General features: G+C 42.9%; 1 long non-coding RNA gene across 2 annotated transcripts; it reads right to left on the bottom strand.

Moving 5' to 3' along the window:
* Nucleotides 1-1,227: 1,227 nt before the first annotated feature.
* LOC106005757 lies at nucleotides 1,228-4,370 on the bottom strand. Of its 2 annotated transcripts, XR_006603334.1 has the most exons (4): nucleotides 3,342-4,370; nucleotides 2,645-2,934; nucleotides 1,846-2,128; nucleotides 1,228-1,561 (listed from the first exon to the last, which is right to left on the bottom strand). It is a non-coding gene; the product is annotated as an uncharacterized LOC106005757 (long non-coding RNA). The 2 variants fall into 2 exon arrangements; XR_001179357.2 differs by lacking the exon at nucleotides 3,342-4,370 and having other exon boundaries at nucleotides 2,645-3,201.
* Nucleotides 4,371-8,479: the final 4,109 nt, after the last annotated feature.

Genomic DNA, 8,479 nt, shown 5'->3' with positions numbered 1-8,479 from the left:
TGAAATTTGGCTTAGCTGTGAAAAAGTAATACTAATTACAGTAATTTACATTAGCCCCTTACCATTTATGCTTAATTACCATGCTGTACAATCATAATTACATGTGTCATTAAATATATGCCCAGTTAACGTCCATGTAAGTTGTCTTGATTAGAATCAACATCTCTGGTCCACTTAGACACCTGTTCAGAGATACACTGCTTAAAGTCATTGCTACTTCGGGGGCTAACTAGAGGGACTTTCTCAAACTAGAGAAAGCAGTTTTCTCTATCATATCCTAAAGTAGGAGGAGGCACAAACAATCTGAGGTTTTTCCTCCTGTACTTCCCCATCAGAAGGTCTTCAGAGTGCCCAGGGAATTCATCTCACACCTGAGGGGACACACACACACACACAGAGCAACAGATAGCAATACAGAGAGATACAGAGATAAATAAAGACATGCAGACCAAGAAACAAGGCGACAGTAAGACATGCAGGAGATGCAAAGAGAGAGGTGGCAACAGAGAAGAAAGTAGACAGAGATAGATAAAAAGGGGAGGGGTAAAGGCACAGACAGAGTCAATTCAGCAAGAATGAATTCACATGCCTTCTCAGACTCAGTTGATTTTCTCTGATAATTTATGAGACAAAATATTTCCTGGAAGTAGACTCAGACAATCATAGCATTCCTCATTGTCATGGATGGTGATGAAACAGGAAGAACAAGGTGAAAAGAAATGGAAGGTAGAGAGAAGAGAGACAGAGAAGGCAATAGAAAAACAGAGACATGGGGCAAGACAGACAGACATGGAGAGGGGGTGAAGGACAGGGAGGAGGGGTATGAGGGGGTTCATGAGCCTGCTGGACGCTCAGTCTGTGCCATGCTGTGGAGACAGAGAAATGTGGGGGAACACATCCAAGTTACAGAGGCATGTAACTTGCCCAAAGTAACTCAGGTAGTAAGTGAGATTCAAATCCTGCCATCTCCCTGTAGAGCCTGTGTTCTCAGCCATGACGTAGCATCAGCAAAGCCAGTTATGTAATAAACAATTGTTAAGGGATCCATGATTTTTTTTTTTTTTTAAGGGATCCATGATTTAAAAACATTCTTGCTTAGGGCACCTGGCTGGTTCAGTCAGTAGAGCATGTGACTCTTGATCTTGGGGTTGTGAGTTCGAGCCCCATGTTGGGGATAGAGATTACTTTAAAATCTTTTTAAAAAAACAAAAATAAATAAAAACATTCTTGCTCAATTATAATTTATTTTAAAGTAACTTAATATGCAAGTCAATCAACATTTCCAGAATATAACATTTTCATTTCCATGAATACTTCCTTGTCAACTCAGCAAGAGAAGCAAGGGCAGAATTCCAGTGTTGTGGTTGAGAAATAGAGAAATAGAAGCCTCCAGGGGTCTCTACTACTTCATGATTTTTTACACAGCAAGATGGGCAGATCCTGGTGTCCTCCTTCCACAGGTCCTACTTCCACAGTGACTTTGGGTTCTGTTGCTTTTCCACTAGGAGACCTTGAAGGGACTGGCATCTGGTTTCTCGGTGACTCGTTTCCCCTGTGGAAACTTATGTAAAATATCCTCATCAGCTTTCTGATCTGTTAATAAATAATGATAATTTGTAGAAGAGCTCATTTGGTTATCATCCTTGGAGATTAATTGGGTAATTAATTTTAGCTAAACGCATATGAAATATCAAGTGCCTCATACGTCTTCAGGATTTATGCTCCCGTGTTCTTATGAGGCCTGCAGGCCAGAGATTCTCTGCTTCGAGATGAGAAGCTGATTATGAATGTCCCCAATCAGGGCTGTTTCTCACTAGATTGAGCCAACCCCCCTCAAGAACTCACTGGGAAGGCAGACAATTGTCAGGGTCATTTTTCCTTGCCAGACTGGAACTCTGGAGCTCTGAGCTGCAAGTCGAAAGGAACTGGCAAGAAAGAATTCGGCTTCCTGGTTGCTCCAATGCAGAAAATCTATGCACCATCTTGAGCACAGTAGGGGGAATCTTTTCTGGAAGCAGCAGTGGTCGTGAAAAGGGATTCTTATGTCCATGGGAGCTCCAGGGGATACTGATGCGACTGGAGTCCATGCTTCCTTTCTGTAACTGCTGACTTTTGAGCATACTGACAGCTAACACACAAAAAAAGGTTAAGAAGGTGACGATACTGGTTTGTGGTTAAGAGCATGAACATTGGAGTCCTACAGGCTGGGTTTGAGCCTGGCGTAACTATGCCCCCATCTACATGCTCACGGCATCCACATTACTTCTGTGTGGAGAACAATTCAGTTAAACTTACATCACTATAAAAATGACTATGCTAGAACCTTTAGAGAACTCAGTGATTGTGGTAGACTGAGCCAAAAAGATCTGTCTGCAGTTAGGGGCACCTGGGTGGCTCAAATCAGTTAAGCATCTGCCATGAGCTTCTGTCACTACCTCAGGGTGCTGGGATCGAGTCCCGTGTTGGGCTTCCTGCTCAGTGGGGAGTCTGCCTCTTCCTCTGCCTCTCCCCCTGCTCATGCTCTCTTTCTCTCCCTCTCAAATAAATAAAGAAAATCTTAAAAAAAAAAAATCTGTCCACATTCTAATCCCCCCAAAACCTGTGATTATTACCTTATATGGCAAAAAAAAAAAAAAAGTATTACCTGATATGGCAAACGATGGGATGACGTTAAGGATTTTTCAAGAGGCTGCTTATCCAGGATTATCCACAGGAGTTTAAATAATCCAGTGACAAGTGTCTTTATACGAATGAGGCAGAGGAAGATTTGACAGAAGAGGCGGCAGCAATGTGACCACGGAAGCAAAGACTGGAAGTGCTGTGGGCCACCGGAAGCTGGAAGGGTCAGGGGACAGATTCTCCCCTGGAGTCATCAAGGAGGGGACAGCCCTATTGACGCTTTGGTTTTGGACTTCTGACCTCCAGAATACATTTCTGTAAGAGAATACATTTCTGTTTGTGACATACTTTGTGACAGCAGTCACATACGGCAAACTCTGCCATAGCTCATGGGATGAGAGGAATCCTAACAGGGAAACCAGTTTGGCTTCATACCTGTTACTGGTTTTGCAACAAAATAACAATCTCTTAAATTCCATTGTTAAGCACTCTCGTTGATCTTAGAATTGCATTCATACAGCAACATCTCTTCAGGATAAAAACAGAGCAACCCAAAAGTCATCATTTACATTAAAGAGCTTAATTTATTACCTCTGAAATTTTCCCTCCCTTTATACTTTCCACAGTTGTGAAAACATGTTTCTTTTAGTGCCAAGAACTATACTATATTTAGTTTACTTTGCTATGTGTTTATTCCCGCACCAGAACAAAAACACACTCACGTAGAGCTCAATGACTGCATGCACGGTTTAGCTACAGCACCACTACACAGGTCAGACTTCAGCTGGGCACTCTTCTGTTGATACTGCGGGCACTAAACCTTTTTGGAAGAAATCCAAATGCATATTATAGAAAAAGTCAATGTTTTGGCCTCCATTAAAGTGCTTGCATGAAAGCATACCTTTTTTAACTCAGATGTACTGAGATTTAATTTACATAGAGTAAAACTTAACCTTTCTTTAGTCTATAGTTCTGAGTTCGACAACTAGAATCTTAGAATCACCCCATGATCAAGACACAGAACAGTCCATCATCCCAAAAAGTTCTTTCACACCCTTTTGTGGTCAGCGCTCCTCCCTGGCTACCAGCGAACTCATGACAGGCACAGATAAGCAGAGCAGAGGCTGGCCCCTGGCTACCACTCCTGCCCTCCACACGGAGCTGCCTCTGCCTTGGCCACACCAGCCTGATGGGTTCCTTGTGCTCTGCGTGCTCCCACCCACAAGATCTGCCTCTATCGTCCCTTTCAGCTAGAACACACTTCTCTGTCTTCTGCACCTAGGTTAACCTTACTCATCCTTGAGATCTCAGCATTGACATCTTTTCCTCAAAGAAGCCTTTCCTGAGTAGCTCCAGTCCCTCTACATTGTACTGAGCACAGCGATTTTATATTTGTGTATTCTTTGATTAATGTCTATCTTCCCCTTAAACTTCGAGTTTCGTGAGGGCAGGGACCATGATCTTATGCTTAGCCTATAGTATGATCATAGGTATCTAATAAAGACTAAGTACATACATAGATACCTTGAAACCAGCAATGTTCTAGGTATTTGCTTTTGATTCTTTAATCAAAAAATCTTTTTTTTTGATGTGATGATCTTAAACCATAAATCCTTTGACATTCCTCCCTCCAAAGGGTGAACTCTTAATTCCCTTCCCATTGACTCAGTGACTTACTTCTAATGAATAGAATGCAGCAGAAGTGACAGCATCATAGAAGGTACTGCACCTTCTCCTTGCTACCTCTGGGGTCTCTCAGTCATGGGGTGGGGGTGGGGGGGAAATGCCAGCTGCCATGTCATGCAGACATGTGAGAGCAGCCTTATGAAAAAGCCCACGGAGTGAGTTACTCAGGCCTTCTGCCAACAGCCACGTCAGTGAGGGAATTGGATCCTTCAGCCCCCATCAAGCCTCTGGGACTGCAGTCCTGGCACATGTCTTCACTGCACCCTCAAGAAAGACCCTGAGCTGGAACAATCCAGCTAAGTCCCTCCCATATTCCTACCCTGGGAAACTGTGTGATATGTTTGCTGTTTCAGGTTGCGAAGTTGAAACAGTAGCTGAAAGAACTGATAGGGGAAAGAAAGAACAGCAAGTGGAGGTGACCTGTTCAAGATCACACAACCAGTCAATGGCAGGTGCAGGATCCCTGCACAGGTCATGTGGCTCCGAAGGGCATGTTCTGTGTCCCACAGTGCGTTGCCTCCTTAAGATGCTTAGCCTGGCAAATGCAAAATCATCCGGCTGCAAGTATAAAATCTTTGCAAATTGGTTCATGTTACAGTTTTAGGAGGTGCTTTCCGGAATGCCAAAGAAGCTGCTGACTGGAGGAGTTCCTGGAGAATGGTAAGTAAAAAGGCAATTCTAATGAAGAAGTTATACTGGACTGAACTATTTAGTCTCTGCGAAGACAATTTGTTGGAAGAGTAGATTGAGGCAAGTTTGTTAGAAATTTAAAAAGAGATAACTTAAAAGTTGTTTTTCTTTAGCTCATTATTACAGTATTGTAAACCACTTTCACACAGTATGAATGCATTTTCCTAGAATGCTCATTTTTTATATATCCAATATATTTATGTTTAATATTTCACATATTACACATCTTTAATAGTGTAAATATTTGTAAATATATTTGTAAATAGTATAAATATTTAGTATATATGTGAAGGAATTACTGAAATTCAGTATTTTTTTTTTAAGATTTTATTCATTTATTTGACAGACATAGAACACAAGTAGGCAGAGAGGCAGGCAGAGAGAGAGAGAAGCAGGCTCTGCACTGAGCAGAGAGCCTGATGCCGGGCTCGATCCCAGGACCCTGGGATCATGACCCGAGCCAAAGGCAGAGGCTTTAACCCACTGAGCCACCCAGGCGCCCCTGAAATTCAGTATTTTTAAAAAGATTTTATTTATTTGTCAGAGAGAGAACACGAGCACAAGCAGGGAGACAGCAGGCAGAGGGAGAAGCAGACTCCTGGCTGAGCAGGGAGCCTGATCAGGACTTGATCCCAGGACCCCAGGACCCCAGGATCATGACCTGAGCTGAAGGCAGAAGCTTAACTGACTGAGCCATCCAGGCGTCCCTTAAATACAGTATTTTGCTCAGATTTCCTAGTTAACATTCCAAAGGCTCGTACCTTGCAGTAGGCAAAGATTTCTTAAATAGGACACAAAAGCATGAATCTCAATATATAAGCTTAATTAGCCATTGCAAGCTATTTATCTGCATGGTGCCCAGTGGTATTGCTGTCTATGTTGATTAGACTGAATATCTTCAACCCATCACTCTAGAATGATTGACTCATTTCCCTTTCTCCTCTTATGCCTTTCCTTTTCCCAAATCAATAAAACATTCCTTTCACCTAATTACTCCACTCACCTTTATTGTCTTTCTTTATTAAAGCATTGTCACTAGTTCCCTCCTCACGAGTACTAGACTCTTTAAGCTAATTTATGTTGAGATCTCCTGGCACTAGGATGCAGGAATATTGCTGGGCCATGGAAAGGCCCACAAGTGTGAACCAGAGAGATGTCTCTCCATCTTTTGTCAGTGATCCCGTCTTCATGTCTGGAGATTTGAGAAGTGCTATTCAGTGGCAAACAACATGGAACACTTTCGTTTTCCCAATAACTTGGCTTTCAAGAATCTCAATTCACTCTGGAGCTGGAAAAAATTTAATTATGCCAAGTAGCAGCTCCTGGGTCTCTGTGGCTAAATTAAGCCCATTCCAGTGCTTGTCTTTAGAGTGGATTATTAAAATCTCAGGCTCCTGTCCAGTTCACAGCCCACCCCCTCAGTGGGAGCTCAGCTGTCTATGACATGGTGCTTGGCCTCTCTTCTCTATTCCTCTTGGGGCCTGCTTCCCGCTGGTGGGATGAGTGGGGAAAGGGTTCAGGCACGTGAGCATGTGAGTGCTGGCACACTGGGGGTGACCATGGGGACGCCGAGCAGGTCCAGTTGTTCCCTGTGGCTACTTTACCTACCACTGGCTACAAAATGCTGGTGTTGTCTGTGGCCGGGATGGGACTTTTGGGGACCCAATAAATAACTTCCCTTCCACTGGGAGGCAAACGTGGGACTTAGGCTGAGGGAGACAGGAACACCATGGCAACTCCTGATAATGCTTCTGCTGGCTTGCAGGGCTTATGGAGCTAAACAGAGCAGGCAGGTCAATGCTCCATCTCGGCATTGGACAGATGGACCCAGTCATGGCTCCCAACACTGCCACTTTCTCTTACGGCCCTGCAGGGGTGAAGCTGACTATGCTTCCTTTCTCATGGCCAAGAGGGAGAAAGATAGTGCTGAGTGAACATATACAGTTCCTCTACCCCCAATCACCAATTGGGCAAATCCCTCTGCCTTCTGGGATGGGGAGGGTGTGAAACTAGAGGCTGAGAGAAGTCTCAACCAAATAGGGCAAAACCAGTCAGAATGTACATGTATGAATATGCATGCACATTTTGATTTAATTTTATAAGCAACATAATGAAAGATGTGGAAGGATACCTGGTAGGAGGCGTCCGTTTATAATCAAAGAAGTCACATAGTGTCACTTCATTATAGTCTATTGGGGCAGGGTAGTCATAGGGGCTCATCCACTTTTTAGGGGAGGGGACTTATACCCCACCCCTCCAGGGAAGGAGTGTCGAGGTCATACTATAAGAAGAGCATATGGCAAGGAAGACACGGGAGGAAATACAGTATACTACAACACACTTCTGCTGTCTGTGATATCTACGGTCTGTGTTGGCCTGGGTTCCAAATGTCTCTGCTTTTATTCACACTGCTACACATAGGGCACAGATTAGCTAGTATAACTGAAAGATTGGAGGAAGAAGGGAAAAGTTAAAAAGAAGAACTAAAGTGAACATTTGTGAAACTGCTACTTAACAATGTGGCCGGCGTTGTGCTAGGCGCCTCTCATAGATCCTTATTACTTTCAAGCTTTCAAGATCTTTATTAATTCACACCACAGCTGTGTGAGGTAGGTACTATCATTACCACTTGGCAGGTAAGGAAATTAAGGCAGACGAGCTATTTAGCAACTTGTCCAGCTATACAACCTGTAACTGACAGCAGGATGGCAATACTGGGCTGCTCCACTTCAAGCACTATGTTCTTACTCCCATACTGTGCCTCTAAGCATAGAACATAAACACATTCTGTACAATGTTGCTATGTAGTTCATTTTGTTTCTTCTTCTACTTATATAAAAGATCTCCTTTTTTACATCTCAAAAGGCTTAGAGTAAAATATGGCAAATAGTAGAGATGTATAAATGGGCTTCTCTTTTCCAAATAACTGACAAAGTCTTCTCAAGGAGCACATTAGATAACTTCCTTTTCAGTCAATTTCCTAGTTATCATTTGTCCACGTAGGAATGTAGAAATTACTAGCTGGGGGATTAGATAAGAAACTCTTACTAATTATCAAGATAATTGTGTTATAAGGTAATGTAAATGTTAAGACATAGAGCAGAATTCAACATGGGAGTTTATTAAGTACAAAATGATGGGTACATTGTGATACAAGTGAAGTCCCAAGAAGCTCTGCATAAATGTACTTTGGGAATATGTATTAATATATTTTTAAAAGATTTATTTATTTATTTAATTCGAGAGAGAGTGAGAGCGTTTGCCCCTGGGGTTGAGAAGGGCAGAGGGCGAGGAAGGAGGAGAGCAGCAGACTCCCCACTGAGCTTGGACCCTGGGTTCCATTTCATGACCCCGAGATCATGACCTGAGCCAAACTCAAGAGACGCTAAACTGACTGAGCCACCCAAGCACCTTTGTGTGTCTTCTATGGAAGACATACTAATATTAAATATACCACAGGACTCCCTGTTTAAAGAAAACACAC

This window comes from Mustela putorius, unplaced genomic scaffold, assembly GCF_011764305.1.
Source record: "Mustela putorius furo isolate JIRA1106 unplaced genomic scaffold, ASM1176430v1.1 tig00003911_pilon_pilon_pilon, whole genome shotgun sequence".
NCBI lineage: Eukaryota > Metazoa > Chordata > Mammalia > Carnivora > Mustelidae > Mustela > Mustela putorius.
The sequence above is the reverse complement of the archived record's forward strand: the minus strand, read 5'-3'. Positions and strand labels throughout refer to the sequence as shown.